The sequence below is a fragment of the Schistocerca nitens genome, chromosome 1 (genome assembly GCF_023898315.1).
Source record: "Schistocerca nitens isolate TAMUIC-IGC-003100 chromosome 1, iqSchNite1.1, whole genome shotgun sequence".
Classification (NCBI taxonomy): domain Eukaryota; kingdom Metazoa; phylum Arthropoda; class Insecta; order Orthoptera; family Acrididae; genus Schistocerca; species Schistocerca nitens.
In genome coordinates this window covers 737,766,018-737,785,467 of record NC_064614.1, presented here as the reverse complement: position 1 = coordinate 737,785,467, position 19,450 = coordinate 737,766,018, and positions in this window count along the sequence as shown.

The following is a 19,450-nucleotide window of genomic DNA, read 5'->3' as shown; positions in this document are numbered from 1 at the left end:
AACCCATCGTTCTACCATTCCTAGACCAGCAAGGGAACTTGCTGTTCCAACAGGACAATGCACGTCCGCATGTATCCCGTGCCACCCAACGTGCTCTAGAAGGTGTAAGTCAACTACCCTGGCCAGCAAGATCTCCGGATCTGTCCCCCATTGAGCATGTTTGGGACTGGATGAAGCGTCGTCTCACGCGGTCTGCACGTCCAGCACGAACGCTGGTCCAACTGAGGCGCCAGGTGGAAATGGCATGGCAAGCCGTTCCACAGGACTACATCCAGCATCTCTACGATCGTCTCCATGGGAGAATAGCAGCCTGCATTGCTGCGAAAGGTGGATATACACTGTACTAGTGACGACATTGTGCATGCTCTGTTGCCTGTGTCTATGTGCCTGTGGTTCTGTCAGTGTGATCATGTGATGTATCTGACCCCAGGAATGTGTCAATAAAGTTTCCCCTTCCTGGGACAATGAATTCACGGTGTTCTTATTTCAATTTCCAGGAGTGTACGTACGCTGTTTAGAACCTTCTGTAACGTCCAGGGGACCATCACAAATCGCGGTGACTTCAGTGTAGTAATTGTCTTAGAACAAAACTATCATTTCTGTTCGTCTCATTGTGTATTTCTTTCAGTTACCTTCTGTACTGTACTGGAGCAGTTCTTTGTATGTATAGTTCAAGTTCCATCGACCTATGCTATTTGACAGTCACAAGCCATGCGTAAGTTACTTTTGTCTCTGACCTTCGCACAATTAATTACGAGCCTAAAGTCGCTGTGGAAGCTGAGCGATAACTGAGATAGCAGTAACGCAATTCCGTTCAATTTCGTGAAACAAAAGAAAATCTACATATACTGATAAATACTGAATGAAGCTCGTTGGCTGGCGATGTGATGAGTTTTAAGTTGTCCTGCTTGTGAGATGGAGTAAGGGAAAACTGGTTCTGTACCGTTCATCGAAGACAACCTTCTTCAAAATGGTTCAAATGGCTCTGAACACTATGGGACTTAACTCCTGAGGTCATCAGTCCCCTAGAACTTAGAACTACTTAAACCTAACTAACCTAAGGACATCACACGCATCCATGCCCGAGGCAGGATTCGAAACTGCGACCGTAGCAGCAGCGCGGCTCCGGACTGAAGCGCCTAGAACCGCTCGGCCACAGCGGTCGGCCAACCTTTTTCACAGAGCCATAAAAGTAACAACTCTACATGGAAAACACACTGACGTCCTAAAAGATGCCGTTAGGATCTCCACTTCAAGCCCTACAATATGAACCGAGAAAAGAAGCACGCATTAACTGCGCGATACCTATGAGAGACCAGCAGACAATGATGGCGAATGTGCTAACAGCGACACTGCAGCTTACCACACCGCAGCGCCCCGCTCACCTTCTTCAGCCGACACCAGCACATTGACCAGACTATATTGGAATTTGCTTTGAGTCTTTCGTACACACCTTCCAGCGCTCGCCGCGAGGCACACTCCAATCTGATTGGGCCGTGGAATTGAAAACTCAAGGAGTACCTTCCGACCACTCTACCTAGCTTGGCGATAGTTCAGTGCAGAATGTATCTTCACGGTGTACCAGTGAGTTAAAAACAGGCGAAAGAAATTCAGTAGTGAAAGCTGCAAGTGTTCAAAATCAAATGTGTGTGAAATCTTATGGGACTTAACTGCTAAGGTCATCAGTCCCTAACCTTACACACTACTTAACCTAAATTATCCTAAGGACAAACACACACACCCATGCCCGAGGGAGGACTCGAACCTCCGCCGGGACCAGCCGCACAGACTATGACTGCAGCGCCTTAGACCAAGCTGCAAGTGTGCCTGACAACTTTGAACTTCCTTATAAGTTATATCATCATGCAGTTTCCCTAATAATGTGTCTCTCAATTTTGTCTGCATCATACTTCAGCCTACTTCATAAGATGCCCAAACACTGTGTCCGCGCCGGCCGGTGTGGCCGAGTGGTTCTAGGCGCTTCAGTCTGGAACCGCGTGGCCACTACGGTCGCAGGTTCGAATCCTGCCTCGGGCATGGATGTGTGTGATGTCCTTAGGTCAGTTAGGTTTAAGTAGTTCTAAGTTCTAGGGGACTGATGACCACAGCAGTTTAGTCCCATAGTGCTCAGAGACCATTAGAAGTATTTAAACCTAACTAACCTAAGGACATCACACACATCCATGCCCGAGGCAGGATTCGAACCTGCGACCGTAGAAGTCACGCGGTTCCGGACTGACGCACGGTCACAGCACGGTTCTTGGTTCTCTCGATATTCGCCATTTTGTTTACACTATGGTATACATCGCATCCTAACCGCAAAAGTAACGAAGCTGGAGCAGCGAAAGGGTCGCCATAAGACTAGGTGGTATTTGTGTGAGACATTACGGCAGGGGCGGGCAGGAATCCTGCACATGTGCGGTGCACTTGCACGCGTGCAGTTAACAGGTGTTCCGCGTGCACACAGGGGCAAGCTGGCCACCCGCTTATCTCCCATCCCCACCATACCTTCTGTCCGCTCCTTCCTCTGTAATGCGTTTTGTTTCCTAGCTTGCTTTATTGAGTGAATCAATAAGGTTAGTAGGAGTGCTTGAAAGAAATCATGGTTTGAAAGACGATACGTTTTATTTAATTATCACAGGTGGAGTTTACAATACGTTTAATATCTGGAACAAAATTTCTACGTACAGACAAACACAAACAGTTACGTAAATTTTCATCACTGACGTTTGCTCTTAACCGAGACTTATTAATTCAGCAAATGGTTTTCCAGCTCTCGCTATATTAAGCGCAGTCTTATAACTTGCACATACCGCTGGGATATTATTGTTGTCGTCCTGAAAACTTGAAAACAGTGCTCCATAAAATGTTAGATCAGTTAGATGAGAGACATGACGAGAGAAAGTCGCAGATCTCTCGTGACAACAGCAACTACGACAAATTCAAATGGCTCTGAGCACCATGGGACTTAACTGCTGTGGTCATCAGTCCCCTACAACTTAGAACTACTTAAACCTAAATAACCTAAGGACATCACACACATCCATGCCCGAGGCAGGATTCGAACCTGCGACCGTAGCGGTCGCGCGGTTCCAGACTGTAGTGCCTAGAACCGCTCGGCCACTCCGGCCGGCCAACTACGACAGATTCATCTGGTATCGTCAGATCGGTCTTCTTAAGCTCAGTCAATTCCCCATCCGCTCAGAATCCGACAATAAATTGTACTCGTCCTTGTGAAATTTATTATAATGGCCTTCAATACTAAACTTCCGTTGACCAGCGAGAATACTGCCACATATTAAACATTTCGAATTTTCACGTTTTTGCACAAAGAAAAAATGATTCTCCCATTACTTTTTAAAAGATAGCAAATCTCCACTTCTCCGTTTCTTGAAATACAACGTTCACTACATAGTGGTCGCTTCGCATCAACGTCCGCAGCTTAGCCTGGCACTACACTGCCGCAACCTGCCGGCTGTCGCCACAGCCCCGGTCGACGCCTGCACGCGAGCAGCACACGTGCAGCGCTGTGCGCTCATGAGCCGCGTGCAACGTTTGCCCGCCCCTGCATTACGGTAACTACCTCGGGCTAGAAACATTTCCCCATATGAATAACAATATCACATGAACATTTATCGTAGCACACCGTTAAACAAAGGAAATCTCTGCAAGAAGCGGACAAATCAAGCTGGATCCACAGGATGTTCACGATCCAGGTAAGTAGTCACCGCCGCACTGTTGCATCACAACAGTCATGGCTCCTTCCAAGGCGTGCAGTGGATGTTTTCATGCGATATGACCCATGTCAGCGAGCCCCGTCGCCGAGATGCGCTTCAGAACACCAAGGCGATACAGGCGTGCTCCATCCGTTCGCAACTCAAGTCCATATCAGGTGCACAACTCCCACTAGAAGCGCCCCAGAGCTCACGCCGTCTCAACGAACGCCATACAATCTAGTTTTTCTCTGCTGGTCGCTCACCAAAGCGAGCATTACTGTCAAGGGAAACTCTATATCGCACCCCCTCAGATTTAGTGGTAAGATGGCCCAGTGGACAATCCAAAAACAGAACAAAGGTCAAGCATGAAAACAGGAAGAAGGTGTACCGCACGGTCACCGCGGCCGGCTAAGTACTTTCAAGTTCTAGGGTACTGATGACCTCAGATGTTAAGTCCCATAGTGCTCAGAGCCATTTGAGCCACTGTGTCAGCACTGTAGAAGAAGTCGCACTGGTGTCTTTTTCTTTCTGGTTTCGCGAAACAGAACCATAACACTTACCCAGAATTCTCTCCTCATAACGTGCTGTAACTGTTACACCAACTTATTTAACCCTTGGATGCATAACAGGCGTCTTCTACACCCGGCAACGTCTGATTTTCTCACTAAATTGCCTTAAAATTTGTTTGCTTTAACTAATATACAGAGCAATCATAAGAAATACAATTGACTTTCTTCGTAAAAAAAGACTTTATTATTGCAAGTCAAATTAACTATCTTATTTTATCAATTTTATGATGCTACACATGAAGTGCATGACAGGGGTCTTTTAGATCCCTTAGCGAACCAGACACTTCTCCAACAGTTTATTTATCTTTCACGCTAATGGCGCGTTAAACACGGTAGAATACCGATAACAGTGATCAGTGTGTCACAAATGTACTCTTTGGTGAGAGGTCAGAAAGGTTATAAACGCTAAAACCGAATACTAAATTGATAGTGAACGTATTTCTTAATGCCAGAATACTTCCAGGTGAACATGTTTTGTTTCATAAACAAAATAAGTACGTAAGACACCACAATATCTGTAAGAGACAAAAGAACATATTAAGTGACCGAAACTTCAAATCAACTGAATGGCTTGAAAATGAAGTTCTCTCGTATCACGAAGACAGCAGAGATTCAGCCACTGATGATTGCCTGATAACGAACCCACACCTTCTAGCATCCCAAATGAAGTAAGCAGTGAAGAGTCAGATGATACACACTACAGAATTGCTGATCTCCTTATTGGTCATGATGGAACTCAGTAGAATAGACCACTGCTACCAATAAGCAGTATACGAGCACATAACGTCATGAAAATGCCAAATTGTAAGACGTGTTGTAACACACCAAAAAGAAAAATCCAGGCGAAATGAAGCTTCTAAGTTCAAAGATGTTTTATAATCATCATTTTGGTGATAGTTGTACGTTGCATGACCAAAAGGGACAAAAGCATAATATCGATAACTTTTTGCACCACAGCAACACTGTAGATGAAAGACGTACACGAAATTGAGAGAAATTTTATTCTGTAGTGAATTTAAATCAGTAATTGATTCTGTTCACCAGAAGACACCGTACAAATACTTGAAGAGTGAGCCAAGAAGGCGGTACTTTGTGTTACAGGCAGACAAATGGGATATTATAGCAATAAATATCTTGTGCTTGTCTTCACAGCAACATCCCAACGCAGATCTAATTTTTCTCATATGTAGAGGAGAATCAACAATCCATGGCTCTGAAATGAAGCTCTACAAGCCACTGTACATTGTGGAATTACCTTCGAACAGACGAAGATTGCAGAATCTAGAAGATCACGAAAAGAAGATGTTTCATGTGTGTCGATTAGACAGAAAAACTGGAGATTCATTCTGCACATAGACAAAAAATACATGGAATGAACATTCTGGAATTCTTTGTGAAGAGTGTTATTTTTAATAAGATAATCTCCTGGTGTTGATCAGTAAAATTAAGAGTTAGTTATTAACATAAGAAAATTTCAACGTAGTCTATAATATTACAATTCATATTATACTAAAATAAAAGTCGCCTTATCATAAATACTTTCTTATTCTTCAAAATTTGATATTTCTTAAAATACCGACATTTAGTACTTGTTTTAAGGAAGGTGCCTAATAGACCCTTCTCATGCATTTTTGTTAGTCTAGATACTCGTGCAGTCAAGTGTTAAACACCATAGCAGGTGAGATGCCGCATAGACCTCTCACAGAAATGAATGGAACAAATAAACGGGAGTGAACTATGTTACAACAAAGGAATTCGGACTCAAAACTTCCAAAACGGAACGCAAAGGTCATAACATGTGGTACTTGTGTTGAACAAATAGGATGTATGTACGTCTGGAGGTCCCTTAGTTACACCTCGCTGTTGCAAACGGACATTACACCACGAAACAGGTCTCGCGGTTAAGGCGCTCAGTCCGGAACCGCGCGACTGCTACGGTCGCAGGTTCGAATCCTGCCTCGGGCATGGATGTGTGTGATGTCCTTAGGTTAGTTAGGTTTAAGTAGTTCTAAGTTCTAGGGGACTGATGACCACAGAAGTTAAGTCCCATAGTGCTCAGAGCCATTTTTTTGAACCACGAAACAGACACAAATTCGAATGGAACGAGCTGACACATCAGTGACCGGACGGACAATTCATAATTTTTTGAAAAAAAGGGCTACAGGAAAGATTTGAACACGGATCTTCCCCTTCGCAGTCCAACACCGTCATCGCAGAACGCCGTGGCTACTCAAATTTGCTCGATATTGCACGTCTTGAGCTTGGACCGTTCACTGTTTCTGTTTGCTTCTTTTTCACAGTTCAGTACACCTTTGTTCTCATTTTGGATTGTCCACTGGGCCGTCTTACCACTAAATCTGAGGGGGTCCGATATACAGTTTCCCTTGTCAGTAATGCTCGCTTTGGTAAGCGACCAGCAGAGAGAAACAAGGCTGGATGGCGTTCGTTGAGATGGCGTGAGCTCTGGTGCGCTTCTAGTGGGAGTTGTGCACCTGATATGGACTTGAGTAGCGAGCGGATGGAGCACGTCTATATCGCCGTGGTATTTTGAAGCGCGTCGCAGCGAGGGGGTTCGCAGACTTGGGACATAGCGCATGAAAACATCCACCGCACGCTTTGGAAGGAGCCATGGCTGTTGTGATGCGGCAGTGCGACGGTGACTACTTACCTCGATAGTGAACACCCTGTGGATCCGGCTTGATTTGTCCGCTTCTTGCGGAGATGTCATTTCTTTAACGGTGTGATACGATAAATTTTCTTGTGAATTGTTATTCTTATGGAGAAATGTTTCTAGCCCGAGACAGTTACCGTAATGATGTCTCACACAAACACCACCTACTCTTATGGCGACCCTTTGTGGATACGTAAGTCAAATGTCGCGGCTCCAGCTTCGTTAGTTTTGCGGTTAGGATGCGATGTATACCATAGCGTAAACAAAATGGCGAATATCGATAGAACCAAGAAGCGTACTGTGACTGAAATCTTCATTTTCAGGAAATGGCCCCCAAGGAAATTGCGGGTGGAGAACTGGATGTCCGACTTAAAACGTGGAACCACATTTGGAGTCCCCCATCGGCGTATTCATGACATTGTTGTGGATCTTTAGGGAATGCGGAAAGTTTCATCTCGGTTGGTCCCGAAAGACTTGAATGCAGATCGGAAACGGGAGCGTGTGCAGTGTTGTGAAGAAATCGTCCGCCAATTTCAGGCGGATGAAGACGGCTTTAGCCGGCCGCTGTGACCGAGCGGTTCTAGGCGCTTCACTCTGGAACCGCGCGACCGCTACGGTCGCAGGTTCGAATCCTGCCTCGGGCATGGATGTGTGTGATGTCCTTAGGTTAGTTAGGTTTAAGTAGTTCTACGTTCTAGGGGACTGATGACCTCAGATGTTAAGTCCCATAGTGCTCAGAGCCATTTGAACCATTTTTTTGAAGACGGCTTTATTGCAAGGCATGTGACAATGGACGAAACATGGCTCCACCACTTTGATCCTGAGACAAAACGACACTCACAACAATCGAAACGTCCTTCATCCCCTAACCCAAAAAAATTCCGTGTGCAAAAATCAGATGGTAAGATGATGACATCGGTCATCTGGGATGCAGAAGGGGTAATTATTGCGGATTACCTGCAAAAGGGCGTAACTACCATTGCATCATGCTATTGCACCTTCCTGCGCCGTTTTAGAGAAGAGATAAAGACAAAACGTCGCGGAAAATTGGGGCGCCGAGTGGTTTTGCATCAGGACAACGCACCGGCGCACAAAGACCTCGCAACAGCGGAAACTCTGCGTGACTGCGGGTTCGAATTGTTACGTCATCCGCCATATTCTCCAGATTAGGCTCCATCAGTCTTTTTTCGTTTCTCATATCTAAAGAAAGACCTTATCGTCCGGGGGCTGTGATAAAATTTGTCTTGATACTTGTGGAGTAATTAAAGTGTGCTGAGCGTGGGCAATTTTGATGACTGAGATTGTCGCAGTGCTTAAATAACTACCTAACTGTATAAGACACTGGTTAGAGCCGCTGATACATTTAAACGGATATTTTGAGTCGGTTCCTTAATCAGCGCGGTAGCTGCTAAATTCAAACTACTTAAATTTTGTAGATTTGTTTTGAGGCTGTGCTTATATTTCTTTCACGTGTTCCAGGTAGCTTAATAATTGTGCACGTAAATCCTATAGCTTATGCTGAAGGTTAATGAGCGCTGTGTATTCCGTGGTTTAGTGGTGTCTTGTTGCTGCTACGTGTAATTATTCCGTCACCTGTTGCCAGTAGCTACTCCTGCTGGTTCTGGGCGTGATGACTGAGTCTGTTACTAGTGTAATTCTTGAGACAACGTGCAGCCTTAATGATGTTTCAAATTTAATCCTTTAAATGGCTCAGAAAGTAATTAATTTAATAGAATGTTGTGTAACCTTTTAACTGGTTTTTAACTCTGTTAGTTTCTTGCAATTTTACTTTGGTTACTAGTAAATTTTGTCACTCTAAGAATTCCTTGGCTTGTAGCCACATTCTGGAGTGTAAAGTGAATTGAGCGTTTCAAGGTTTAAATGTGAAGCTGCGATTGAGTCCGTTGTGGACGTGATTAATTGAAGGTATAATTCAGATCCTGTTTATCCTCTGGGAAATTTTGCCTGTAATAAATGTGTTTTAAAGTTGTTGTTGTTGTGGTCATCAGTCCTGAGACTGGTCTGATGCAGCTCTCCATGCTAATCTATCCTGTGCAAGCTTCTTCATCTCCCAGTACCTACTGCAACCTACATCCTTCTGTATCTGTTTAGTTTATTCATCTCTTGGTCTCCCTCTAAGATTTTTACCCTCCACGCTGCCCTCCAATACTAAATTGGTGATCCCTTGACGCCTCAAAACATGTCCTACCAACCGATCCCTCCTTCTAGTCAAGTTGGGCCACAAACTTCTCTTCTCCCCAATGCTATTCAGTACCTCCTCATTAGTTATATGATCTACCCATCTAATCTTCAGTATTCTTCTGTAGCACCACATTTCGAAAGCTTCTATTCTCTTCTTGTCCAAACTAGTTATCGTCCATGTTTCACTTCCATACATAGCTACACTCCATACAAATACTTGCAGAAATGACTTCCTGACACTTAAATCTGTATTCGATGTTAACAAATTTCTCTTCTTCAGAAACGCTTTCCTTGCCATTGCCAGTGTACATTTTATATCCTCTTTACTTCGACCATCATCAGTTATTTTGCTCCCTAAATAGCAAAACTCCTTTACTACTTTAAGTGTCTCATTTCCTAATCTAATCCCCTCAGGATCACCCAACTTAATTCGACTACATTCCATTATTCTCGTTTTGCTTTTGTTGATGTTCATCTTATATCCTCCTTTCAAGGCACTATCCATTCCGTTAAACTGCTCTTCTAAGTCCTTTGCAGTCTCTGACAGAATTACAATGTCATCAACGAACCTCAAAGTTTTTATTTCTTCTCCATGGATTATAATACCTACTCGGAATTTTTGTTTTGTTTCCTTCACTGCCTGCTCATTATACAGATTGAGTAACATCGAGGAGAGGCTACAACCCTGTCTCACTCCCTTCCCAACCACTACTTCCCTTTCGTGCCCCTCGACTCTTATAACTGCCATCTGCTTTCTGTACAAATTGTAAATAGCCTTTCGCTCCCTGTATTTTACCACTGCCACCTTCAGAATTTGAAACAGAGTATTCCAGTCAACATTGTCAAAAGCTTTCTCTAAGTCTACAAATGCTAGAAACGTAGGTTTGCCTTTCCTTAATCTAGCTTCTACGATAAGTGGTTCAAATGGCTCTGAGCACTATGGGACTCAACTGCTGAGGTCATTAGTCCCCTAGAACTTAGAACTAGTTAAACCTAACTAACCTAAGGACATCACACACATCCATGCCCGAGGCAGGATTCGAACCTGCGACCGTAGTGGTCTCGCGGCTCCAGACTGCAGCGCCAGAACCTCTCGGCCACTTCGGCCGGCCTACGATAAGTCGTAGGGTCAGTATTGCCTCACGTGTTCCAATATTTCTACGGAATCCAAACTGATCTTCCCCGAGGTCGGCTTCTACCAGTTTTTCCATTCGTCTGTAAAGAATTCGCGTTAGTATTTTGCAGCCGTGACTTATTGAATTGATTGTTCGGTAATTTTCACATTTGTCAGCACCTGCTTTCTTTGGGATTGGAATTATTATATTCATCTTGAAGTCGGAGGGTATTTCGCCTGTCTCATACATTTTGCTCACCAGATGGTAGAGTTTTGTCGTGACTGGCTCTCCCAAGGCCGACTGTAGTTCTAATGGAATGATGTCTACTCCTGGGGCCTTGTTTCGACTCAGGTCTTTCAGTGCTCTGTCAAACTCTTCACGCAGTATCGTATCTCCCATTTCATCTTCATCTACATCCTCTTCCATTTCCATAATATTGTCCTCTAGTATATCGCCCTTGTATAGACACTCTATACACTCCTTCCACCTTTCCGCTTTCCCTTCTTTGCTTAGAACTGGGTTTCCATCTGGGCTCTTGATATTCATGCAAGTGGTTCTCTTTTCTCGAAAGGTCTCTTTAATTTTCCTGTAGGCAGTATCTATCTAACCCCTAGTGAGATAAGCCTCTACATCCTTACATTTGTCCTCTAGCCATCCCTGCTTAGCCATTTTGCACTTCCTGTTGATCTCATTTTTGAGACATTTGTGTTCCTTTTTGCCTGCTTCATTTACTGCTTTTTTATATTTTATCGTTTCATCGATTAAATTCAATATTTCTTCTGTTACCCAAGGATTTCTACTAGCCGTCGTCTTTTTACCTACTTGATCCTCTTCTTCTACTGTATTTCTTTCCCCCATCCTATCAATTGTTCCCTTATGCTCTCCCTGAAACTCTGTACAACCTCTGGTTTAGTCAGTTTATCCAGGTCCCATCTCCTTAAATTCCCACCTTTTTGTAGTTTCTTCAGTTTTAATCGACAGTTCATAACCAACAGATTGTGGTCAGAGTCCACATCTGCCCCTGCAAATGTCTTACAATTTAAAACTTGGTTCCTAAATCTCTGTCTTACCATTATATAATTTATCTGAAACCTGTCAGTATCTCCAGGCTTCTTCCATGTATACAACCTTCTTTTATGATTCTTGAACCAAGTGTTAGCTATGATTAAGTTGTGCTCTGTGCAAAATTCTACCAGGCGGCTTCCTCTTTCATTTCTTAGCCCCAATCCATATTCACCTACTACGTTTCCTTCTCTCCCTTTTCTTACTACCGAATTCCAGTCGCCGGCCGCGGTGGTCTAGCGGTTCTAGGCGCGCAGTCCGGAACCGCGCGACTGCTACGGTCGCAGGTTCGAATCCTGCCTCGGGCATGGATGTGTGTGATGTCCTTAGGTTAGTTAGGTTTAAGTAGTTCTAAGTTCTAGGGGACTGATGACCACAGATGTAAGTCCCATAGTGCTCAGAGCCATTTTGAATTCCAGTCACCCATGACTATTAAATTTTCGTCTCCCTTCACTATCTGAATAATTTCTTTTATTTCATAGTACATTTCTTCAATTTCTTCGTCATCTGCAGAGCTAGTTGGCATATAAGCTTGTACTACTGTAGTAGGCGTGGGCTTCGTGTCTATCTTGGCCGCAATAAGGTGTTCACTATGCTGTCTGTTGTAGCTTACCCGCACTCCCATTCTTTTATTCATTATTAAACCGACTCCTGCATTACCCCTAATTGATTTTGTATTTATAACCCTGTATTCGCCTGACCAAAAGTCTTGTTCCTCCTGCCACGAACTTCACTAATTCCTACTATATCTAACTTTAACCTATCCATTTCCCTTTTTAAATTTTCTAACCTACCTGCTTGATTAAGGGATCTGACATTCCACACTCCGATCCGTAGAACGCCAGTTTTCTTTCTCCTGATAACGATGGCCTCTTGAGTAGTCCCTGCCCGGAGATCCGAATGGGGGACTATTTTACCTCCGGAATATTTTACCCAAGAGGACGCCATCATCATTTAACCATGCAGTAAAGCTGCATCCCCTCGGGAAAAATTACGGCTGTAGTTTCCCCTTGCTTTCAGCCGTTCGCAGTACCAGCACAGCAAGGCCGTTTTGGTTAGTGTTACAAGGCCAGATCAGTCAATCATCCAGACTGTTGCGCCTGCAACTACTGAAAAGGCTGCTGCCCCTCTTGAGGAACGACACATTTGTCTGGCCTCTCAACAGATACCCCTCCGTTGTGGTTGCACCTACGGTAAGGCTATCTGTATCACTGAGGCACGCAAGCCTCCCCACTAACAGCAAGGGCCATGGTTCTTGGGTTTTAAAGTATTATCTGTTTATTAGGTGTTCCAGCTCCTTACCACTCCACCACCTAGCTCTTAGCTACCGCAGCCATTATGGAATCCCCTGCCCGCAACTTGTCTGGCAGGTAGAAGAGCCAAGGGCTCTGAAGTGGTGTTTTACTTTATAACGACTACTGCTGATGAGCATTGGAGATGGCCAAACAACAACTGTAATTGTAAAATTTTTACAGTCGGAGTGATAATGATTTAATTTTCTGTTTAACGCAACATGACCGAAAAACTGAGAAATCTTGGTAACATCCAGTGCCTGTGAACGTATCTCGACTCAATCATTTTCAGATATCTTCAGGAAGAAAAGTCACAGCAGCACTACTGCGCATTTTCCAGCAGATTACTTTTTCGGTTTCTCTCTATTTGTAGAGTCTTGTGCCGTAAAGAAGTAAGGGAGAGGATGTTGAAATAGGTGGTCGGTTTCCTCTTTCTATAAAACAAATGCACACTTGGATTAACACAGTTCTTTATTTACTTGTACTGAATACTTAACTTGAATAGAGCCCATGTGGTACAAGCTTATCAGTAATAGTCCTTTTGCAGACAATATCGGTAATCTTGCTATTACAAACTTTAGTCACTAATCTGGTCGCTACGCACTGTTTTAGCGTCAGATAAACTACAACCGCTCTGCGATCGAACTGACAGACGCCAAACTGGAGTGTGAGTCAGTGAGACCCTACAGTCAGCGGCGGCGGCCTAAATAGATGTTGTCGAAAGGGCGTTGGCGGCATGTTGCATGTTGGTGTGTCTCTGGCCTCTCTCGTGATAGTCGCTCTTGATCCGGCGCCTAGTATCGATCTTCGTGCTACATCTTCGCCGCCGCAAATCTTGTACTTTCCTTCATACGCTCCCGCAGATTGGAGCACGACTTTTACAGCAGAAATCGCGACAGATACTAAATTAACTGTAACATTTTTAGGATTACATTCTGGTATGTTATCGATCACATTGCAGGAAAAACTCTTTCATTTTGTATGACAACACTGCAAAGACCACCTGATATGCATTTGTTTCATTCTGTAAACTTCCAAAGTCTACATGAACAGTATATATTTGAGAAAATCGCTTGCTACAACATTTAAAGACCCCAACTATAAAAAGTCTTGGTTGCTCTTTGAAGCCTTCCTTCCGGTTTTTCTATTATTAACTGTGGATCTGCCTCCAAAGCCGTTGCTATTTAAAAAAAGAAATACCTTCTACCATCATTCATAGTTAGTGCCTCTGCTTGAAGATAAACTTGTTGACTAGAATCTTGATCTTTCTTATTTACGTGCTATTTGGCCCTGTGGTGGTATAACATCCTCTTTGTTGGTTATGTAGCAATTCAGTAACAAAATCGTACCCTCAATGTCACATGATTGTCCAAGTCATCCAACTTTTCAGAATATATTTTAGGTATGGAAATCTGCTCCTCTTGCTGCCTCTTACATACTTTTAAGCGACCATCATCTGTACCTCCACAATGATGATCGGTTAAACTAAGGATCTTACAATCTTTGATTCTAACCATACCTCTGTTCTGAACAGCACCAAATTACAGTCCTGTCTACTATGGTTCTCTTTATGGTATATGTGCAACTCTAATAGCGGTCTCAAGGTTTATTGTGAATGGTTGTTGACATATCGAACCTATAGTCACACAAACGCACGTGTCTCGTGAACTGAACAGTACGAAAGTTAAATTTCTACCAAAGGTGACTGTTCAGGCAGTCGTCAACTGGAACTGATGAGAACTTTCAAGCTGCAGGTAGGCCTAGACTCATGGGAAGCGTTTTTGACTGACAAAGACTGTCGGAGAGCCTGTAAGCCGTGACTTAAACCGTCATCACACAGGACGAGTTAGCTTTGTGTTGATGTGACGCTGTATGAGTTTTGTGACGTCACTTCCTGATTTTTGTCGTTGAGCAGCTATTTTATCACGTGAAGCACAAATGAAGTTCTGCGATATTTCGGCTACGCGCCTCGTTAACTAGAACCAATAAGGTGCAACAACGCTCTTTGCGTCACAAGCAGAACTTGCGAGACGTCATACTGTATTTGTTGTGTTCAGCTGAAGCCCATATTTTGTGTGCTTTATGTTATAACTTACACCCTATGAGGATATGCTAAGCATCAGCCCATTGAATCTCCCGTGATCGCGTTGCTATTGGTACGATCTGTTGTAATAAAATGTCGTCATATTGGTGGTTCGAGAAATTTCGTACTTACTTATTTGCGTGTTACAACTCGCGTGTTATGAAAGTACACCGCCTTAAGGCAACGACACATTGAAGATTCATCAAAAACGCGTCGTGGTTGGTAGGACCTGTTGTAATTAATTGACAGTTAATAACATATCGCGGCTAAAGCCTTAAGAATACCATAACGTAAAATATGAAATTACTCATTTAAGAACTTGAGTGTAGTATAGTTGGAAGAGGCGTCACGTTGCGAAACAGAAGATGGTGGGTTAGGGTCCTGCTTTATAAGAGTTTTTTTCGCCTCCACTTCTTCTAAACGAGTTGCTATCAAATCTTCGAATAAGCACTAGTGTAACGATTGAATTCATGACATCCAGAGATTTATGGCTCTATATGACATTTTTGTTTATATGGGGAGATGCATATGAGGCCCGAAGGTGGCATAGTTAAACTGGTAATCTTCAAAATAAAATAAAGTAACATCCTAAGTTACACGGCTGTTGGTGAATTTCATTGGCATTGACAATTACTTAACCAGCTGATGTCTCCAGTCCATGATGGCCCAACAGAGAACAAAGAAAAAGTGTTATTTAAAATGTGTGCAATAATTTCGAGAATATATCAATAAAGTGAAAACTGATACATGTTCATTGTTTTGAATGGAACTGATACAACAAGATCAAACCCGTGAACTCCTGCAACTTCAAATATTTTGTCAATATTCTAAAGGAAAACGAGACAGAAGATCCCTAGGCGTCAACCACGAGAAACAATGAAGAAGAATTTTACCAGCTAAGTATCAATTATTTTGATCAATCAACATTTCTGAACTTTCCACCCTGTTTGCTCAGTGTGCTGTTATGAAGGACGAAGCATATGTCCTGAAAATCAACAGAGAAAGAATTTAAACAATTAATTTGAATCGTTAGTTATAGGGTGGTGGTCAGAACATGAAGATATAATTCCAGTCCAGAACAAGAATTAATTATTTCTAGAATTGTTTGATTGGTTCCAGTGTTAAACTTCAACTGAAAGTCAAGTCTTCTGCATCTACTTAAATTTTTTTTTTGTGCGGGTGCACGGTCTCAATGTGTTTTGCGAATGAAAACATGGCCCGAGTGGGCTGTAATCTGTGCATTATCTGTAATTAGACAGTTTCAGGCATGGGTCATTTTCAAGCACATATTTTAAACTTCACGCTTCAATTCACATTTTACATCGTTTACTTCTCCACATGTACCAGCGATGTAGTAAAACTGGACACGAAGAGTGAACCTTAAAATGTGACACTGAAAATACCCACTTTTGAAATTGGCTAACTGCACTGACAATAAACAGATTACAGCCTATTTGGTCCACATTTTCATTCTCTTCTACATGTACATCTATACTCTTCAAACTAATGTGAAGTACATGGCAGAGGGAACGTCCCATAGTACTTGTCACACTGACGGAAAAAAAAATCAGAGCACCAAGAAGGAATTGTGCGACGTAAACGAAAGTTGGTACACGTGTTTGTAAAACTGAAAGATTTCGCACGAGTCGCGTAAGAGTGGCGTTAGTAGTGCCATTCTAAACATGAAAATCAGGTTTGCTTGAAATACTCACTGTAACTGTCGTAATCGTGAGCGCTAGTTACCTTTGAGATTGGACATGGAGATTTGACATTAGTCAAGTATGCCTTTAAGGCGGCTCTGTCACGGATTGCGCGGCCCCTCCGGCCGGAGTTTAGAGCCCTCCCTCGAGCAAGGTGTGTGTGTGTTATTCTTAACGTTAGTTTAAGTTAGCTTAACTAGTGTTTCAGTCTAGGGACCGATGACCTCAGCAGTTTGGTCCCTTAGGAACACATTTCAATTTTTTTTTTTACAACACAACACATGCACGTTTGCATCCTTGCATCCAACATTCTGACGGTCACACCAGTTATTAATGTACCAGCATTTCACATTTGCAATGGCTTATCTCGCGCTTATATCAAACTGTGATCTTGTAATGTTTATAACTGAAATGTGTCACCTAGACAAGTACAGGGTGATTCAAAAGGAATACCACAACTTTAGGAATTTAAAACTCTGCAACGACAAAAGGCAGAGCTAAGCACTATCTGTCGGCGAATTAAGGGAGCTATAAAGTTTCATTTAGTTGTACATTTGTTCGCTTGAGGCGCTGTTGACTAGGCGTCAGCGTCAGTTGATGCTAAGATGGCGACTGCTCAACAGAAAGCTTTTTGTGTCATTGAGTACGGCAGAAGTGAATCGACGACAGTTGTTCAGCGTGCATTTCGAACGAAGTATGGTGTCAAACCTCCTGATAGGTGGTGTATTAAACGTTGGTATAAACAGTTTACAGAGAATGGGTGTTTGTGCAAAGGGAAAAGTTCTGGACGGCCGAGAACGAGTGATGAAAATGTAGCACGCATCCAGCAAGCATTTGCTCGCAGCCCAGGAAAATCGACTCGCAGAGCTAGCAGAGAGCTGCAAATTCCACAATCAACTGTATGGAGAGTCCTACGAAAAAGGTTAGTTATGAAACCTGAACGTCAACTACCCGAGGCGATGGATCGGCCGCCAGGCAGCCCGTGACAGAGCATTTCATCACTGGCCTCCAAGAAGCCCTGATCTTACCCCCTGCGATATTTTCTTATGGGGGTATGTTAAGGATATGGTGTTTCGGCCACCTCTCCCAGCCACCATTGATGATTTGAAACGAGAAATAACAGCAGCTATCCAAACTGTTACGCCTGATATGCTACAGAGAGTGTGGAACGAGTTGGAGTATCGGGTTGATATTGCTCGTGTGTCTGGAGGGGGCCATATTGAACATCTCTGAACTTGTTTTTGAGTGAAAAAAAAAAACCTTTTTAAATAGTCTTTGTAATGATGTATAACAGAAGGTTATATTATGTTTCTTTCATTAAATACACATTTTTAAAGTTGTGGTATTCTTTTTGAATCACCCTGTATATTCCCGAAATTTCATTATATCAATTATATTTTCGTGTTGCAATTTTTTCCGTCTGTGTTTGGGCTTCTTTTCCTTCCACTCACGTATGGAAAGCGGGAAGAATGACTGATCAAATGCCTCTGTGCGCTTTGTATTATATTGGTCTAATCTTGACCTTGCTTGCCTAAGGGAGCGATATGTAAGAGGTCGTAATATAGTTGTAGATTAAAGTTGGTTCTAGAAACTTCCTAAGCAGGTTTTCATGAGATGGTTCGCGGCTATCTTTAAGCGTCTGCCAAAGCAGTTCTATCAGCATTTCTGTGACACTCTCCCATGAATCGAACAAACCTGTGAGCATTCGTGCTGCTCTTCTCTGTATCTGGTCAATATTCCTTCGTACTCCTGTTTGGTATGGGTCGCACATACTTGAGCAATATTCTAGGGTGCGTCGCACTAGTGTCTATTACGCAGTCTCCTTTGTAGACTGACTGCATTTCCTCAGTATTCTACCAATGAACCGAAATCTGCCACCTGATTTACCTGCGGCATGATCGTTCCATTTCATATCCTTTCAAATTTTTACGGTCAGGTATTTGTGTGAGTTGACCGGTTCCAACTGTGACTCATACACTTTTTCGTTTTGTGTGGCGCACAATTTTACATTTCTGAACATGTGAAGCAAGTTGCCAAACGTTACACCACTTTGAAATCTTATGAAAATCCTACTGAATATTTGCGCAGCTTCTTGCACACAGTACTTCCTTATAGATAACTTCAGCAATAGCGAAAAATGTGAGGCTGCTATTAAAAACATCCGTATCGTCATTAATATACAACATGAACAGCAAGATTCCCAACACACCTCCCAAGGGGTGCACCCCAAGTTACTTCTACATCTGTCGATGACTCTTCATCCAAATAACTTGGTTGAAGACGTGTCTATTTGTAAGACTCTGGTTAAGGTTATCCTGTAGTTTCGTGTGTTAAGCCAACTGGTGTTCGTTTGCCGTAATATGACAGAAATTGAAGTCTATCAGTTGTGCGAGTGCTCAAACTGCAGCTACCCTCCTGCTAGGCAGGCAGGATTAGAAGTCCGGGCCTATTATTGTAGTGATGTTCGTTCGATAAGGCGTGGTCACACTGATCAGGCGTAGCGTCTCTGTAGCGTAACTCCATATGTGCATGGATGTAGGGCGCATGTCCTTTGCTTAGTTGATATCGCAAATGTTTGAGGTGGCAGGACTGTGCTTAAAATTCTCGTTGCCTATCACAGTTAGATAGGAGGGAGTTCCGAAAAGTAATCAAAAATGGTTCAAATGGCTCTGAGCACTATGCGACTTAACGTCTGAGGTCATCAGTCGCCTAGAACTTAGAACTAATTAAACCTAACTAACCTAAGGACATCACACACACATCCATGCCCGAGGCAGGATTCGAACCTGCGACCGTAGCGGTCGCTCGGTTCCAGACTGTAGCGCCCAGAACCGCACGGCCACTCCGGCCGGCCGAAAAGTAATGCCGCCGTATTTTTTATGTAAAAAAATCTTAAAGGTTTTTAAGTAAAACAAACTTTATTAATATTATACATCTTTACTCTTCATATCTAGATATCTATTCCTCGACGTAGTCACCCTGGCGGGCAGTTTGTTAATAGCGTCACTGTAGAACGTTTAACTTCGTTGACGGAGCCACA